This window comes from Bubalus bubalis, chromosome 3, assembly GCF_019923935.1.
Source record: "Bubalus bubalis isolate 160015118507 breed Murrah chromosome 3, NDDB_SH_1, whole genome shotgun sequence".
Classification (NCBI taxonomy): domain Eukaryota; kingdom Metazoa; phylum Chordata; class Mammalia; order Artiodactyla; family Bovidae; genus Bubalus; species Bubalus bubalis.
This window is the reverse complement of record NC_059159.1, coordinates 32282717-32301827: the sequence shown is the minus strand read 5'-3', so window position 1 is coordinate 32301827 and position 19111 is coordinate 32282717.

Here is a 19111-nt window from a genome sequence, read left to right as displayed (position 1 = left end):
GCCAGAATACTGGAATGGTAGCCTTTCCCTTCTCCAGGGGATCTTCCCAACCAGGAATCAAGCCAGAGTCTCCTGCACGAAGTTGGGGTCAAAGAAGGGATCCTCTTTTCAAAGTGGGAGATGATGTAGCATTGTATATCCTGATAGAGACGATACAAGAGGGATGGAAAAATGGATGATGGGGAGTGATGGCAGGGTTGTTGAAGTGATCGCTCTGAACAGGTAAGAACTTATGGGATCCAGGGTCAAATGGAAGAATGAGCTTTATCCAGGAGGACAGATAATTAATCCATAAAAATAGGAAGGTGCCAGGAAAGGTTTGAATGGGCACAGATATACCCATGAGCTTGGTAAGTGGGGCGATAAGAATGCACAAAAGGGTTTGTCTTCTGTTTTTGGTTTTGGTTTCTTCTGTGTTGTCAGTAGAAGCAAGGGCACTAGCAGAGGGGATGTGAATGATTTGAAGGCAGAGGTAATGATGTTGCCCAGAATGAAGCGATTAGGGCAACGTGGCAGATGGCCGAGTGCACCCACTTGGGATGGGTGGCCATTCGTTTGCTTTGTTTTTTAATTCTAATTGGAGTAGAGTTGCCTTACAATGGTGTGTTGGTTTCTGCTGTTCGAGAGTGTGAATCAGCCATCAGTGCACAGGTATCCCCTCCCTCTTGTGGCCGTTCATTTAAAGTGACTGGTCCTCATGGGCAGATGTTTTCCACTGGCCGTGTTCAGATGCACAGGTTAAGGCTCAGGAGGGGACGAGGGCACTAAAGGAGGGAGGGGAGAGGAGTCGAGGTAACAGGTGAGGAAGTGGTCATGATGGACTCTGGGTTCTAAACTTAGTGAGAAGGGGAAGTGAGGATGAGAAGAATGAGGATGGAGGGAGCTTGTTGGACAGACGGATGGAGGTCCTGGAGGGGTTTGCAGGATTGTTAGTGTCCAGACAGCTACAAGGAATGAGCTTGGGACAGCAGGTGGCAGTCATGACTGACTCATTAGGGAGAAGCAATTAGGGCTGGGGGCTGGTGGGCACTGTTAAAGGAAGAACCAGATCACCCAGGATCATCCACATATGGATGATAACCAAGAACGATGCGGGAGTGTTAACAAAGAGAATTAAGAACTAAGTCTTCAAGGAACTAAGGGAAGTCTTCTAGAAGTCTGCTGACAGCTGAGACATAGAGGGCTGCCCAGTGGTGAGATTGAGGGTGCTGGGGTGGGGGGCAGAGAGGGGCCAGCTGTGAGGAGCAGGAAGCACAGACCCCATCTGCATGTCCTTGGCCTGAGGTGTGTGAAGGAGAAGGTGCTAAACATCCAGGAGGTCTTGAGGGAGAGCTGTGTCCTCAGGAGAAGCCAGGTTTTACTTACAGCATACAGTGTTGGATGAGGGTAGGGAGGTGGGGCTGTGCCAGGTGATGTCCAGAGCAGAAGTGTGAGGAGTAGGGGCTGGAGAACCCTGGCTTCCTAAGGTGCCCAATTTCAGCCAGGAGATGGTCCATGGTGCCTTCCAAGCCTATAGAGGGAGTAAGGCCTTTGGAACGACATGGGGCCATGTTGGGCTGGCCTTGGCCAGGGGCCCAGGGGTGGGGGGAGTCCCTGGGCCCCCATCTTCACTCTGCTTCTGGTACTTTGCAGCCTGGAGGGACAATATTATAGCTTGAACTCTGGGACCCTCCTTCCTGGCTGTGTTAGGGCCACAAAAGGGGGTTGCCATCACGTTCTCAAGTCATGTAGATAAGACACGGAGCAGCCTCCTTTTTGGAAGTTGCTTTAAAACGAGACTTGTTGAAAGTAACAGTTGGCTGGATCGGGAGGTGGGCTCGCAAGCCTGAAACATCACGTTTGAGGTTTAGTTATCGTCCTTAGTGAACAGACCTCCAGATTCTGTTCATTCTCTAAATAGATTCTAATTGTCCAAATAGATTCACATTTGGTTTCACGATTGGAAGATAAAAGATCACTTCTCCCTAATGATAAACAAAAGAATGTTTTCTCAACTGAAAAAAAGGTTAAACTGCTATTCATCATGTTTTGTCTTCAAACCTTTGATAGAAGAAACTTTGGTTTTACCATTTATAGCGATTAAAAAAGGTAGAGTTTTGGGTTCAGTAAATATAGTTTATGAAAGCAATTTCAACACACATATGTGACCTGAACAGAAAAAAACGTAAGAACCAAAGTCCACTCCATAGAAGGGCTGAAATATCTCTTCTTGGGTTTTTCTTCTTTTTCTGAAGTGATTTCAGGGGAGAGAGCCACTACTTAATTTTATACTAACACAGGAAAGAGATTCTGAGAAGATCATTTATGAAATAGGCGGTTTAGTGTGGGAAGCATTTAGGGTGATATCTAGGAACTAAGGGCTTCCCTGGTGGCTCAGATGGTAAAGAATCTGCCTGCAATGTGGGAGACCTGGGTTCAACCCCTGGGTTGGGAAGATCCCCTGGAGAAGGGAATGGCTACCCACTCTAGTATTATTGCCTGGAAAATGCCATGGACAGAGGAGCCTGGAGGGCTACAGTCCATGGGGTCACCATTACATCGCAGAGTCAGACGTGACTGAGCGACTAACATGCTGGGAATTAAATGGAGGGAGTAATGAGCAGAATTTGAGTAGAGAGATGGAAATAGGAAGTATTTTACTGAGCCTTTTATAGACAGTGTTTAGATTTACTTAAAAAAATTTCATTGGAGTATCATTGCTTTACAGTGTATTAGTTTTTACTGTACAGCAAAGTGAATCAGCTATATGTATGTGTGTGTGCATTCAGTCGCTCAGTTGTACCTAAGTCTTTGCAACCCTATGGACTGTAGTCTGCCAGCCTCCACTGTCTGTGGGATTTTATAAGCAAGAATTCTGGAGTGGGTAGCCATTTCCTCCTCCAGGGGATCTTCCTGACCCAGGATCAAAAATGTAAACAATAGAGGGTCATTTGATGTGAAGAAACTCAGCTAAGAAAAAACTACTGTAGAAGGAATGAAGCCTCTGGGGTCACAGCATAAATACTCAGTACTGCTCTGTGTGGGGGTGGTCTCATGACTCAGGGCACACAACATTTCCACAGGGGAAGTGAACAATGGAGCACCACGAGGGAGCATCTGTCCATATCTTCAGAAGTCTATGCTCACTCCCTGGATGACATCTCAGGGTATTACTAAATACTCCTTTATACTTCTGACTTCTGCATTTCTATCTCCAGCCTGGATCACTCCTCTTCAGTGTGTGTGCGTACATGTGTGTGTGTGGGTACTCAGTTGTGTCCCATCCTTTGCGACCCCGTGGACTGTAGCCTGCCAGGCTCCCCTGTCCATGGGATTTCCCAGGCAAGAATTTTGGAGTGAGTTGTCACTTCCTGTTCCAGGGGATCTTCCTGACCTAGGAATTGAACCCATATCTCTTTTGTCTCCTGCCTTGGCAGGCAGATTCTTTACCACTGTGACACCTGAGAAGCCCCTCGTCACTCTGGATGGCCCTCAACTCCTGATTTCCTTCCAGATAGCTTTACTGAGGTGTGTAGTGAGAATCTCAAATATGACTCATGGGGCAGCTAGCCTCCAAGATGGCCTCAAGGATCTAAGCTCCTGCCCCTCTCACTTGGCCCTGTGAAAGACCCCGATCAGAACCACCCAAGTTAGTGGGGATCAGACACTGAGATACTGAAGTAGGGCTGTTTAATCTACAAAGTTTCGGGGTCATTGTTACACAGCAATGGAAAATAGATACAGTGCATCCAAAACAAACTTCCAATCTTCCCCAGAATTCTTCCTGCGTTCTTTCCTGTCGCTGTTAATGGTAATCCTGTCCTTTCAAAAAAGCTCAGACCAGAAATACTGGCATCATCTTTGAATGATGAGATGGAGTCTTCCCTATGTTTCTCAAATCCCACATCCAGTTTTACACCAAATCCCTGTTGGCTCTATCTTTAAACTATATGCATAATCTGACTACATACCACCTCTACCGGTCCTATTGTGGTCTAATGGCTTAGACTCTAAACCACTATCCTTTCTTGACTGGATTATGGCATGGCTCCTGTTGGTTTCTTTAATTCTGACCTTGTCCAATTTGAACATTCACAATAAAGCATCCAGAGTTATCTTAACAATATAGATCAGATTATGTCATTCCTCTGATTAAATCTCTCTGAAGGCTTCCAATCTCACTTAAGACAAAAGCCACAGTCCTTTCAGGGGTTCTGATGTCTGTTACTTGTCCTTCCTCTGATCTCACCTTGTACCTTCCCTCTGGCTCTCTTTCCTCTAGCCACACTGGTACCATTATTTTTACTCCCAACAGGAAAGGAGCAATTCTGTCTTAGACTTTATACTTATGGTCCCCTCTGCCAGGAATCATCTTTTTGATAACCGCGGGGTCTTTTTTCTTGTTCTACATTATACAAGTCTCCTTGAGGACAATTCTATTTGAAATTGTAGCCTCCATCCCTGCCCTCCACCTTTCCTGCTTTTTTTTTTTTCCTTAGCTTTATCACCTTCTGATCCTGTACTTCAGATATTGTGTATCTTGTGTCTCTCCCTCCACTAGAAGGCAAGCCCTGGGGAGCTTTGTCTCTTCTGTGCACCGATGTATTTCAAGTCCCAGGAGCAGTGCCTGGTTCCTGCTATAGCTTTATTGTGCTTTGCAGATAACCTCATATTTTACGTATTGAAGGTTTGTGGCAGTCCTGTGTTGAGCAAGTCTGTCACTGCTATTTTCCCAACACCATTTGCACACTTTGGTCTCTGTGTCATCTTTTGGTAATCCTTGCCATGTTTCCAGCATTTTCATTATTATATCTGTTATGGTGATCTGTGATCAGTGATCTTTAATATTAGCAGTATGACTTGCTGAATGTTCAGTTGATGGTTAGCCTTTTTTAGCAGTATCTTAAAATTAAGGTATACTATTGTTTTTCTAGACATAATGCTACTTTATTGCACACTTATTTGACTACAGTATAGTGTAAATATCACTTTTATGTGCACTGGGAAACCAAAAAATTCATGTGACTCATTGTAGTATTCAGCTTATTGTGCTGATCTAGAACCAAACACACAGTGTCTCCAAAATATGTCTATAGGCCCTCAAATATTTTTTGAAAAAGTAAACACTATAAACAGAAAGTAATATCATACTGTTTGTAAAAGAGGAAAATCTAAAAGATCCTAAAGTACTTTAAAAATTATTAAAAGTGAAAGGAGAAGCATGAAAAAAGGTACTGTTTAAATCACTCTGACTTGAAAAAGAATTGAATATCACTTCCAGAAATGATAACAACAGCAACTAAAATGTAAAAAGACCATAAGGAATTAGAGTTAGAAGACAGATCTGAGGAAGCCACTCAGAATGGGGCACAGAGATAGGATGAGATTAAAATCATGAAGAAAGAAATTGAAACCTGGAATGAGAAGGTCTGGTGTAGGTGCTGAATAGAAGTTTCACCAGAAGAAAGTAGTGACAGTGTGGGAGAGGAGATAATTAACAAGACCATGGCAGAAAATTCTCCATATTTGAAACAAAACATAAACCTTAGTGGAGAATGCAATGGCACCCCACTCCAGTACTCTTGCCTGGCAAATCCCATGGATGGAGGAGCCTGGTAGGCTGCAGTCCATGGGGTCGCTAAGAGTCAGACACTGAGCAACTTCACTTCCACTTTCATGCATTGGGGAAGGAAATGGCAACCCACTCCAGTGTTCTTGCCTGGAGAATCCCAGGGACAGGGGAGCCTGTCTATGGGGTCACACAGAGTCGGACATGACTGAAGTGACTGAGCAGCAGCAGCAGCACCATAAACCTTTAGACTAAAATAATAGAGTCCCAAGCAGGACTGTAATCTATATCTACACACACTGAGGTAAAACTATAAGATATTGGGAAGGGAAAAATTTCAAATATAGCAACAGAATAAAAGAGTGCTCACAACTGTGAGGCTGACAGCAGGTTCTTCATAAGTAATATTATTTGTCAGGATACAATGTAAATATGCTGTCAGTCAGCTAATGGAAACAACCATTATCCTAGAATTCTATACCCAGCTAAAAGTATCATTCAACAATGGGGTGGGGGGAATAAGAGCATTTTCAGCTCTTTAGCAAAGAAGCTTTGCTGAAATAACTACTGAAGTATGTACATCAGGAAGGAGAAAATTGAATACAGAGGTTTGAAGAGAGTTGCAGTTACATTGCTATGAAACAAATTTTCTCATAGCGCTAAACATTGACTTACAAACAAGAGGAGAGGATTACAAACAGGGAGAAATTAAAATACTGAAACAATAAAGTGGCAGATGGGAGAAGGGAGATCAGAATTGAATGGTTCTAAGACCTGGTGGTGAGAGATTTTGATTGACTTTGTTGTTTTTTTTTAAGCTGTCAAATATGCATAAACATAGATTAAAATGTATAATTTTCAACCTGGCAAAGGGGCAGAGGAGAATGAAGAAAATATTACCCATTTAATAGAAGTCAGACAAGGAGAAAAATGGTCCAAAACTGAGGAAAAAAACCTGAACCAGGAAAGTACTAAAGAGAGGAAATTTTATTAGTGGTGTTATCAGATAAAATTAATTTGAAAGCAAATAGCATTGGTGTAGATGAAGATTATATGAGTGATAAGTGAAAAAATTCACAGGTAAGGTACAAAGCTAGTCTAATAACCTAGATTCAAATATATAAGGAAACAATGGACAGAACTTCAAAGAAAAATTAACAAATTTGCAATGATGGTAAGAGATGTTAACATATCTGTACCAGAAACTAATGAAAGAAGACAAAATATTAGTCAGGCTGTCCTAGATATGAGCAACATGATTAACAAAGGTGACTTAATGCTTCAGTCATGATTAACAAAAATGACTTAATGTCAAAGTGCATATTCTTGGATACAAACCTCCTGCCACTTTTTAAAAAGTACATATTTACTGACTATAAACACCACATAATTGATATCATATAAAATACATTCCTTGGGAGGGAGGTTCAAGAGGAAGGGAACGTGTATATACCTGTGGCGGATTCATGTTGATGCGTGGCAGAAGCCAACACAATATTGTAAAGCAATTATTCCCCAATGGAAAAATAAATACAAGAATATATTCCTTGATCACAATGTACATTTTTAAAGTAAAGATGAAAATCTCCTATTCTTTGGAAATGAAATAAATATACTTACAAGAAGTAGTTAAAGATGAGATTGCATTGGAAATTGTGAAATAATCAGAACCTCTTCATAATCATTGCAATATGTGCCAAAAGGTGAGGATCAGATTTATATAATAGAAAAAAACAAAAGATTGAAAAGTAGGTGAATGAATTGTTCAAGCCATAAGGTTAGCAAGAGAAAACCAGAAAAAGAAATTATATGTAGAAGAAATAGATGACAAAAAGTAAGATAGTGAAAAAAGCAATGCATATTCAGTAAAAGAGAACAACACAAAGAAGAAATTAAGTCACCCACCCATCTCATTAGGCACAGGTGTTCCCTGTTAATATTTTGGTGCAGATCTTTCCAGTTTTTTATGAAGTGATGGAACCCATGCCAGAGCTGTGTTTTACTTACAGAAAGTTTGGGTTTTCAGAGCAGGGAAATGTTTGGAAGTGGTGATGGAGAGAAAGTAAGCTTTCTATTTTGGGGTTTTGATACAAATGGATTTAGGAGGAAAATGCCAACTTGAGACAGTGGTGGTGATACCTATCATTAGGGACTCTGTTGTGCAAGGAAGAGGCCAAGGTTTTCTGAAAGGAGATTGGGGACACGTGAGAGCTTCCTGGTCAAAAACCCGGAGCTGAGAGGTAACGTTGAGAGGGCTGTGGAACAGGGGGCTGGGTGGTAAAGTGGGAGCCAAGGTCTAGTGATGCTGGATTCTTCTGACTTGGCCACCTGGAAGGGACTGGTCCCCAGGCAGGTGGGCGTGACCAGACTGTTCCTGTTGTGTGGTCTGGCAGAGAGCTGGTGAGTGGTCAGTTTGAGTTGTGGTCTTTAAACTTAACAAGACGGTGAGGGGGCTTGTGGGGAGGGGGTTGGGGGAGGGGGAGGCAGCCCCTGACTACTTCTGCCGTTACATTATCCACGTCTTCTGTCAGTATCTTCTTCTAATTTCTCGTCTACTGAGGGCAGCAGGTTTTTCAGCTTTACTATGAACTACCTTCTTCTGCTGATTCCAGGCTTAGGGGTGCAAGGAAAAGGTTGCAGCCTGAGCCTGGTATGCTGTCTAGATCTAGGCGGAGCTTCCATTTTGACTTTATTTTCCAGTGGCAATGGGGTTCAAGTTCTCTCTGCTTGCTCCTTTAAAAGGCAAGTGTCTCCAGGGTTCACAGTAACCAATGAAAGCTTTCTAAAATGAGCAAGGCAGGCCAGGATACAAGAAACCTCTAATGAAGGGAGATCAAAGACATTGTGTTCTGTTTGTCCCCTGCCCACTCCCCATTCCCCCCCACCCCCAAGTACTCTGTGCTTCATCCCCAAAGAAACCTGCAGAACAGGCTTATTTTTTCCTGAAAACCTAATGCGTTCACTGTGGCCTCAGGAGGAGTGTGCACACATGCCACTGCCTTTGATCAAAAGTCCATGCCTGTAACTCAGATGACTCAGGCAGCACATGCCTGTGCCATTTTACAGGTGCCAGTAAACTCAGCGTCTTCCACATGCCTCTCCTCCTGGCAGACTTGTGGCTGCACTGTAAGCCTTGGGCCGAGACACAAGAGTGGACTCTGGTTATCAAAGCTTCGTCTAAATAAGCTGGGACCGTGCTGTAGCTGTCTTGGCTTTAGAGCTAGGTATATGGGCAGTCTGCCTTGGAGGCTCTCCAAAGTGGAGATGGTTACTGAAGTATTAAAAGAAAAAAAAAAAAAGACCTCCTTATAAGGAAGATTCACCTCGAGGAAGGCCCCGGCATCGACTCAGCCACAAGCACGAGAGGGGAGCTCCAGGGTGTCAGAGCCAAAGAGGATTCTCCTGCCCTCAAGCAAAGGCCAGGCCTGGTTTTTATAGGCCAGACATAAATCTGAGAAAGTATTTATAAAATAGACGGAGTCTATCTGCAAAGCTTAGAAAACAACTTTTATAGGTTCATTCTTAGAAAATCGATAGGAGGTTATTTACAGAAGTGGCTTATGTGGGGAATGACGTTCTGTCACCTCGTCTGGCCCCATCCAGTTCATTCAGCAAAACAGGACTGTTCATCTGGGGCTCCCGACGTGCTCGGAGCCTGCTTTACGGTGTCACTCCCAGAGGACAGGGGAGGCTCTGTGAAAAGTTCATTAGTGGGTCTCAAAGCTCAGAGCAGATGTTCCTACCCTGCCCCACCCCTCATTTCCAGTCTGCGAGGATTCCCACTTGGTGTTCCAGCCTCCATGAAGGCCGGGAGAGCTGGAGTGAACCAGAAGTCCTGTGTTGGTAGCGCCTCTAATGCTTGTCCTGCCAAGCCTGCCAGTTCCAATAGGTGAGGACACCGATGCCCAGAGAGGGCTCTCTCCTTTCCACAAACATCACTACGTACAGAGCACGATGCTGGGCCCTCTGTGGGATGCAGAGACACAGGGGCCAGTGTCCTCGTCCTCAGGGAGTGTTTCTGATGAAGGAAATGACACAAGTATACAAATAACTAGTATGAAGCTAGTCCATCCTAAAGGCAGTCAACCCTGAGTGTTCACTGGAAGGACTGATGCTGAAGCTGAAGCTCCAATACTCTGGACACCTGATGCGAAGAGCTGACTTATTGGAAAAGACCCTGATGCTGGGAAAGATTGAGGGCAGGAGGAGAAGCGGGTGACAGAGGATGAGAGGGTTGGATGGCATCACCAGTTCAGTGAACTTGAGTTGAGGAAACTCAGGGAGAGAGTCAAAGACAGGGAAGCCTGGCGTGTTGCAGTCCGTGGGGTCACAGAGTCAGATACAACTGAGCAACTGAACAGCAACAAGAAGGATGAAAGCCATCAATAAGATGCATCCTATGGGGGGTTTGTGTATTTAGAAGGAAATCAGCCCTTTTTTTTGGGGGGGGGGAGCGGGGAATAGGAGAGCAAACTGGTGATTGTTATGAAGTATCAATCAGATAAGATCAGATCAGATCAGTCGCTCAGTCATCTCTGACTCTTTGCAACCCCATGAATCGCAGCATGCCAGGCCTCCCTGTCCATCACCAATTCCCGGAGTTCATTCAGATGCACATCCATCGAGTTAGTGAGCCCATCCAGCCATCTCATCCTCTGTCGTCCCCTTCTCCTCTTGCCCCCAATCCCTCCCAGCATCAGAGTCTTTTCCAATGAGTCAACTCTTCTCATAAGGTGGCCGGAGTACTGGAGTTTCAGCCTTAGCATCATTCCTTCCAAAGAAATCCCAGGGCTGATCTCCTTCAGAATGGACTGGTTGGATCTCCTTGCAGTCCAAGGGACTCTCAAGAGTCTTCTCCAGCACCACAGTTCAAAAGCATCAATTTTTCGGCACTCAGCCTTCTTCACAGTCCAACTCTCACATCCGTACGTGACCACAGGAAAAACCATAGCCTTGACTAGACAAACCTTTGTTGGCAAAGTAATATCTCTGCCTTTGAATATGCTATCTAGGTTGGTCATAATGTTCCTTCCAAGGAGTAAGCGTCTTTTGATTTCATGGCTGCAGTCACCATCTGCAGTGATCTTGGAGCCTAGAAAAATAAAGTCTGACACTGTTTCCACTGTTTTCCCATCTATTTCCCATGAAGTGATAGGACAGGATGCCATGATCTTCGTTTTCTGAATGTTGAGCTTTAAGCCAACTTTTTCACTCTCCCCTTTCACTTTCATCAAGAGGCTTTTGAGTTCCTCTTCACTTTCTGCCATAAGGGTGGTGTCATCTGCATATCTGAGGTTATTGATGTTTCTCCCGGCAATCTTGATTCCCGTTTGTGTTTCTTCCAGCCCAGCGTTTCTCATGATGTACTCTGCATATAAGTTAAATAAACAGGGTGACAATATACAACCTTGACGTACTCCTTGTCCTATTTGGAACCAGTCTGTTGTTCCATGTCCAGTTCTAACTGTTGCTTCCTGACCTGCATACAAATTTCTCAAGAGGCAGATCAGGTGGTCTGATATTCCCATCTCTTTCAGAATTTTCCACAGTTTATTGTGATCCACACAGTCAAAGGCTTTGGCAGTCAATAAAGCAGAAATAGATGTTTTTCTGGAACTCTCTTGCTTTTTCCATGATCCAGCAGATGTTGCCTATTTGATCTCTGGTTCCCCTGCCTTTTCTAAAACCAGCTTGAACATCAGGAAGTTCATGGTTCACATATTGCTGAAGCCTGGCTTGGAGAATTTTGAGCATTACTTTACTAGCGTGTGAGATGAGTGCAATTGTGTGGTAGTTTGAGCATTCTTTGGCATTGCCTTTCTTTGGGATTGGAATGAAAACTGACCTTTTCCAGTCCTGTGGCCACTGCTGAGTTTTCCAAATGTGCTGGCATATTGAGTGCAGCACTTTCACAGCATCATCTTTCAGGATTTGGAATAGCTCAACTGGAATTCCATCACCTCCACTAGCTTTGTTCATAGTGTTGCTTTCCAAGGCCCACTTGACTTCACATTCCAGGATGTCTGGCTCTAGGTCAGTGATCACACCATCGTGATTATCTGGGTCGTGAAGATCTTTTTTGTACAGTTCTTCTGTGTATTCTTGCCATCTCTTCTTAATATCTTCTGCTTCTGTTAGGTCCATACCATTTCTGTACTTTATCGAGCCCATCTTTGCATGAAATGTTCCTTTGGTATCTCTGATTTTCTTGAAGAGATCTCTAGTCTTTCCCATTCTGTTGTTTTCCTCTATTTCTTTGCATTGATCGCTGAAGAAGGCTTTCTTATCTCTTCTTGCTATTCTTTGGAACTCTGCATTCAGATGCTTATATCTTTCCTTTTCTCCTTTGCTTTTTGCTTCTCTTCTTTTCACAGCTATTTGTAAGGCCTCCCCAGACAGCCATTTTGCTTTTTTGCATTTCTTTTCCATGGGGATGGTCTTGATCCCTGTCTCCTGTACAATGTCACGAACCTCATTCCATAGTTCATCAGGCACTCTATCTATCAGATCTAGGCCCTTAAATCTATTTCTCACTTCCACTGTATAATCATAAGGGATTTGATTTAGGTCATACCTGAATGGTCTAGTGGTTTTCCCCACGTTCTTCAATTTAAGTCTGAATTTGGCAATAAGGAGTTCATGGTCTGAGCCACAGTCAGCTTCTGGTCTTGTTTTTGCTGACTGTATAGAGCTTCTCCATCTTTGGCTGCAAGGAATATAATCAATCTGATTTTGGTATTGACCATCTGGCGATGTCCATGTATAGAGTCTTCTCTGGTGTTGTTGGAAGAGGGTGTTTGTTATGACCAGTGCATTTTCTTGGCAAAACTCTATTAGTCTTTGTCCTGCTTCATTCCGTATTCCAAGGCCAAATTTGCCTGTTACTCCAGGTGTTTCTTGACTTCCTACTTTTGCATTCCAGTCCCCTATAATGAAAAGGACATCTTTTTGGGGTGTTAGTTCTAAAAGGTCTTGTAGGTCTTCATAGAACCGTTCAACTTCAGCTTCTTCAGCGTTACTGGTTGGGGCACAGCTTGGATTACTGTGATATTGAATGGTTTGCCTTGGAAACAAACAGAGATCATTCTGTCATTTTTGAGATTGCATCCAAGTACTGCATTTTGGACTCTTTTGTTGACCACGATGGCTACTCCATTTCTTCTGAGGGATTTCTGCCTGCAGTAGTAGATATAATGGTCATCTGAGTTAAATTCACCCATTCCAGTCCATTTGAGTTCGCTGATTTCCTAGAATGTCGACATTCACTCCTGCCATCTCTTGTTTGACCACTTCCAATTTGCCTTGATTCATGGACCTGACATTCCAGGTTCGTATGCAATGTTGCTCTTTACAGCATCGGACCTTGCTTCTATCACCAGTCACATCCACAGCTGGGTATTCTTTTTGCTTTGGCTCCATCCCTTCATTCTTTCTGGAGTTATTTCTCCACTGATCCCAGTAGCATATTGGGCCCCTACTGACCTGGGGAGTTCCTCTTTCAGTATCCTATCATTTTGCCTTTTCATACTGTTCATGGGGTTCTCAAGGCAAGAATACTGAAGTGGTTTGCCATTCCCTTCTCCAGTGGACCACATTCTGTCAGATCTCTCCACCATGACCCGCCCATCTTGGGTTGCCCCATGGGCATGGCTTAGTTTCATTGAGTTAGACAAGCCTGCGGTCCTAGTGTGATTAGATTGACTAGTTTTCTGTGAGTATGGTTTCAATAGTTGGTACTTAAGGGCAGTCTGGGTGAATGGGGAGGAATTTAGCTCTTTTGGCATGGTAGCGAAGAGTAAACATACTGGAATGGGAAATCCTGGTATGAAAAGGAAACACTAGGACGTCGATGAGTCAGAGAGGAAAGGACAATAGGGAAAGCATAAGAAGAAAGGCTGGAGGGACAAGTGCGGCTCGGTGACAGCCCCCTGAGGGCTGGAGTGGGCGGTGCGGCTCGGTTAGGAGCAGTGCTGGCCACCAGGGCTTTTCCTGGGGCAGGGGTGGGTGAGATGGGAACAGCAAGAACAAGAGGGTGACCAGAAGCTCATCCTCTCCCAGAATTCAAGGGAGAAAAGATTCAAAAGTGGACCATGGCTCGGGGTGACCAGTGCTTCCAAGAGGACAGGAGTGATGGAAAACATTGGAGTAGGAGCCCAATTTCAGGGGTTTGGCAAAGAGTGATTGATATGCGTGCAGAGACAGCATACGGGAAATTCTGATGAGTAGTTTGCTAGTAAGAAAAGAAAAACTCTGGAGGTAGTGTGTGTGGGGAAGCAGTCTGCAGGGGATGCTCTGAGAGGATGAGGAAAGCAGCAGTTGTGAAGGGTTGGGCTGGCTGGACCCCCTAAGCATGGGTCCTGGGATTCTGAATGAGGTCTTCGTCCACGTGATTGATGGGGGAGGTTTCCTAAAACCAAAAAACCTGAAGGTGCAGTTTCATCTGATGTCGTCACTAACCATGTGGGGCTTAGAACTTGACCCAAGTTCTAAGGGTTGATGACCAGTTTGGAAGGCCAGGGTTGATGAGCAGATTGGAAGGCCAAGGTGGGTTCCCCGGTGGAGCTCACGCATCACCTGGGGACCCTGAGGTCACGCCTGAGGCTGGCAAGCACCCATGGGGCTCTGCTGAACACAGAGAGCAGCCATTCGGATTATCTGCAGATCAGATCAAAGGAGATATTACACTGACGTATTTCCCCCTTAACTCAAGCATTTGGCAAACATATCATTCTTTTTAGAGAAGATTTTGATTTTTGTAGAATTAAGACTTTTTTTTTTTTTCTCCCCAAGCATATTTCTCTCCGTTTTCAAAAGGTTGGGTCCTTGTGGGAAATTTAATCCACATGTTTATGATTCATTTCAACTCCACTCCTTTCAAATTTATCTTTGGAGCCTGAGTTGGTACTTGAGAAGCCTTTTAAAGTTCAGGACTTTGAGAACCAGCTAGTTATTTTGCTAGCTGTGTCTTAAACACATATCAAAAATTGTCTTAAGAGCAAACCCCAGAGTTTGGAGGGTCATGTGAACATAGCAAGCGCCCAGCTCTCAGCAGTGTATCTGCAACAGCTTACCTGTAAGCAAGGATGCCGAAGCTTGAAGGGGTGATGGAGAAGGGGGCATCTGTGTGTCTAGGGGCAGCATCTGGGGGGCTCCAAATGGTCCCAGAGAGGCCCGGGAAGCATCATGGCATCTCTGTCCACCGGGGTTGCCCTGCTTCTTTTTATAGCTTCTCAAAGCATAGATCTTTGAGCTGCTGGAACATTCCAGATCACCTCCGGGACTAGTTCCACTCCGTCATCTTGTAGCTAAAAATGGAAGTTCCAAAAGGTTCAGTGTCTTATTCAAGATTTCGCACACTTTTGTTTTAGAACTTCTGCAAGCTTTCACCTCATCTATTTTATTCCAAGGAGAAGAATATTTGATGGGAGTCAAGGTCACTCTGGGCTTCCCAGGTGGCTCAGTGGTAAAGAATCCACCTGCCAGTGCAGAAGATGCAGGGGACTTGGGTTCAATTCCTGGGTAGGGAAGATCTCCTGGAGGAGGAAATGGCAACCCACTCCAGTATTCTTGCCTGGGAAATCCCACGGACAGAGGAGCCTGGCGGGCTACAGTCCATGGGGTCGCAAAGAGTCGGACTCAACCGAGCACAACACACAGCAGGGCCACTCTTCAAAGACTCAGAGTCGCGACTGGGAGGGTGGTGGTGACAGTCTGGAGGGTGAAGAGGAAGGTTGCATGCTTACTTCCACAGCGAGTGCCTTCTTTGAGTTTGTCCCTTTGAAATTGTCTGCTTGGGGTTGTTTCTCCTCTTGGGAAGAGGAGCGTGAAAGAGGACTCAGGAGGAACGGGCTTTTAAAGCCGTAAACCAGAAGGGTGTCCTATGGGGAGGGTGGAATACTCTGAGGTTACCCTGCACCCAGATGACTGCAGCGTTCAGATGGACACACGTTTCCTTCTCAAGAACACTTGCATTTATTAGATGAGTCAATGGGTGACCATTCTAAGTATGTTGGGTCCACACAGCCACTGCACGGGAAATCTATTGACCTTGGACCCAAACTCTGGCCCAGATCAGCTCCACTCGGCTGTTTAGTTTGGTTGTAAAAAATGTGGGAAATAGATGCATATCAGCTAAGGTCTTGGTCTTTGTTCAGCAAGCAAACTTGTGGTGAAATTTATGAAGGTTTTTATCAGAGTGAGGTCAACAGAACATAGTCACACACATGCCATTTAAAACAGTGTTTGTTTTATAAGTGATTATAAAAGTACTATATGTTTGTGGTGGAAAACTTGAAAAATGCCAAAAGTATAAAGAAGAAAAGATAAATTACTTATAATTCCACTACTTAGAGATAACCAACGTTAACATTAAACATTTGTGCGTTTCCTGTCTTTTGGGTGGGTTTATAGACTTGCGTGTCCAAAATATACTATTTTCAGATGTTGTGCACTGTCAAAAGGAGAAAAAGATGTTCCATGAGCACCTAAAGACCAGTAGCTGTGGTTCTGGTGGGTCTCCAGATCTGGAATGAGGTCCACAGCATTTGTAGGACCCACAGCAGCTGAAGTTCACGGCTGTTCCTTCTCCACACTTGGTTCCCGTTTCTGCCTTTTCACTTTTCTTCCCACAACTAACTAGCAATCTCAATTTTCCCCTTCTCAGTTTTTACCTTCCAGCTTCTTCTCACACGTGGTTTCTCATTTCTTATGTTTTGGCTCACGCACAGCCCCCCTTCTACCTCCTGGCCTCAACTGCTCACATACCACTTGTGTGACATTTTCCAGCTCAAACTCGTCAGAGAGAAGCTGATTTATTCCATTAGTGACTCTTATCTCTGTGGAGCACAGCTGGGCACCTGGGCTTTGCCATAAATTGCTGGGCAGCCGGGTTGGTTACCTCTCCCCTCTGGTCGGGTGTGGCTAGATGAGATTCAAGTAACATCTAGGAAGTAATAGGGAAGACAGTGAACATCATGCCGCATTCTGCTGCTCTGTTATTCTCTAATAAACACTGTTAATGTTTTCATGAACCTTTTCCTTTCAGTCATTTTTATGTGACACGTGCATGGGTGTGTGTATACCATTTTTACTTTTTTTATATTTATTTTAAATTGAAGGATGATTGCTTTACAATATTGGTTTGAGAAAGGATTTATTTTAAAAATTTGGGCAGAAGCTGCTGGTCTGGGATGGGTGGATATGAATGCAGGCAGGCTTGGGGAGGAGGCAGGCTGGGGGAAGAAAATGTGACCATGTGCCATTTTTTAGCCAAGCGTTATATTATGAATATTTTCTTACATTTTACCTCTGTTTTCTAAAACCTGATTTGTTGTTGTGTACAGGGTTCACTTTTTGGGCATGAAAGTGAAAGTGGCTCAGTTGTGTCCGACTCTTTGTGACCCCGTGGACTATGCAGTCCATGGAATTCTCCAGGCCAGAAAACTGGAGTGCGTAGCCTTTCCCTTCTCCAGGGGATCTTCCCAACCCAGGGATCGAACCCAGGTCCCCCACTTTGCAGGCAGATTCTTTACCAACTGAGCTTCCAGTTTATTTCACAATTTCAGCATCACTGGGCACTTCTTGGGGTCTGCAGTGTGGGGAGGGAGGGACTCTGCTCCTCAGCGTCCTCTCAGTGGAAGTGATGTTTTGCTAGGTGGCCCCAAATTGCCAAATACCATTGACTCTTCAGATGAATGATTTAGTTTCATGAAAATAATGAAGACACTCGGGTTTATCTTTTTCTTTCCAGTTTATTTCCATAGATCCTATGGAATTAATTTTGATGAATGGCATAAGGACGGAATTGAACCTCAACATTTTTCCCCTAAAATTTTCACATATTGTCCCAGAATCATCTGCCCTCTATCCATTCTTTCTCAACTCATTATGAATTTCAGAATGTAATTTTCTTGGTTCTCAGATGCAATTGATTGTAAGATTCACCTTTGACTTAGAAACCATAGCCATTTAAAATTCTCGAGTCACATCCTGATACCAGAAATATTAAGAATTTTCAAAAATTTTTTAAAGAACCACAATCAAGAAATGTTGTACCAGACTGTCCTACTCATTTAGCCATTCCTGAGCTTTCTATCCTCTTGGACTGACCTGTTTTGCAGTATGTTATTTTAATAGTGAAGAATTAAAGTTTCTTTTGATATCTGGAATTTTATTATTTTTAATCTAATCTTGTCCTTCTGTTTTTCTATGTGATCTTCAAAATGAGTTCCTCCCATCCTATCACCATTCTTCAGCCTTGCATTAAATGTGTAATAAATGTGAAATAGCTTATATTAATATATCAATACTTGATTTTTGATATTATAATGAATAATTGTAATAATTACTTACATTTTATTGTTATTTGCATAAATATACATTTCCCCCATGGTTTGCTCTAGTTTTCCAATTGTTGAGTTTCCAATTAATTGAGTATTGAGTGTATTTTTAATATTGTATCTGACTTTAATAAAAATGCGTTAGTGTTTAATTATTCCCAATGATGGCTATTGGTCTGAGGTAGGTGATTTTCTGTCTTGTTAACGAGATACACCAGTTTTTTCAAGAGTTTTAATTAGGATTAAATGTTAATATGCCTTTGCATCTCTCAAGGACTTACTATGGTTTCTTTGTTTTTAACTTGGTAAGTAGATTTTTAAGCCTTTGGCCAAGCTTTAATTTCTCTGTAAACTTGACTTTGCTTTTGGGTGTCATATTAGTGAATGTTTAACATCTGTGTTTTTTTTATTTTAATTTAAATGTATTTGTTTTTAATTGGAGGATAATTGCTTTACAGGATTGTATTGGTTTCTGCCATGTATCAACATGAATCAGCCATAGGTACAAGTAACATCTGTTATCTTTATTCATAAGGGAGATTTAGTCTATAGCTTTCTTGGCTTTTCATTTTCTTTTTTCCCTTTTTTAAAAAAACTCCAGAGTAGAGGGTTTACTCAGACTCTTTGATTTACAGCACGTTTTTGTCATTCTTCGGTGCCAGACACCATCGTGTATTTGTTTGTTTGCTTATTTCTTCCCATCTATCCCCGGGCCCCACTGTCGTCCCCTGCTCCCTTCCAGCTCTCCCACCCCGCCCACACACACAACTATTTTAACGTTTTAAATGTGCATTTGTTTATGTGACTGAGTCCTTTAACAATGTGCCTCATAGTCATAGAGTATGCATTGTTACTATTTTACAGATCTCACACTCTATTTAGACTAAGCCCTGTGTATTCAGGACGCACCCTCATTGTTTCTGCTGCACAGCACTCCGCGGGTGTGTCCCCATATGTGATTTCTCTGACTCTTCAGATGTGGCATCCATGGTTATGCCAGCTCCATTAAGAAAAACTGAAGGCATGCTGTGTTTTATTTTTTAGTATTTTGGCAAAGTGTAACCTGTGTGAAATACTTAATCCTTGAAAGTTTGAAAAACATCATCCATAAAGCCTAATTGTACCTGGTGTCATTTAGGGAATAGTTGTTATACACACACACACACACACACACACTCAACTCTCTTCCATCACTATAAGTCTGTTTTTGGCTTCTTGGAAATTT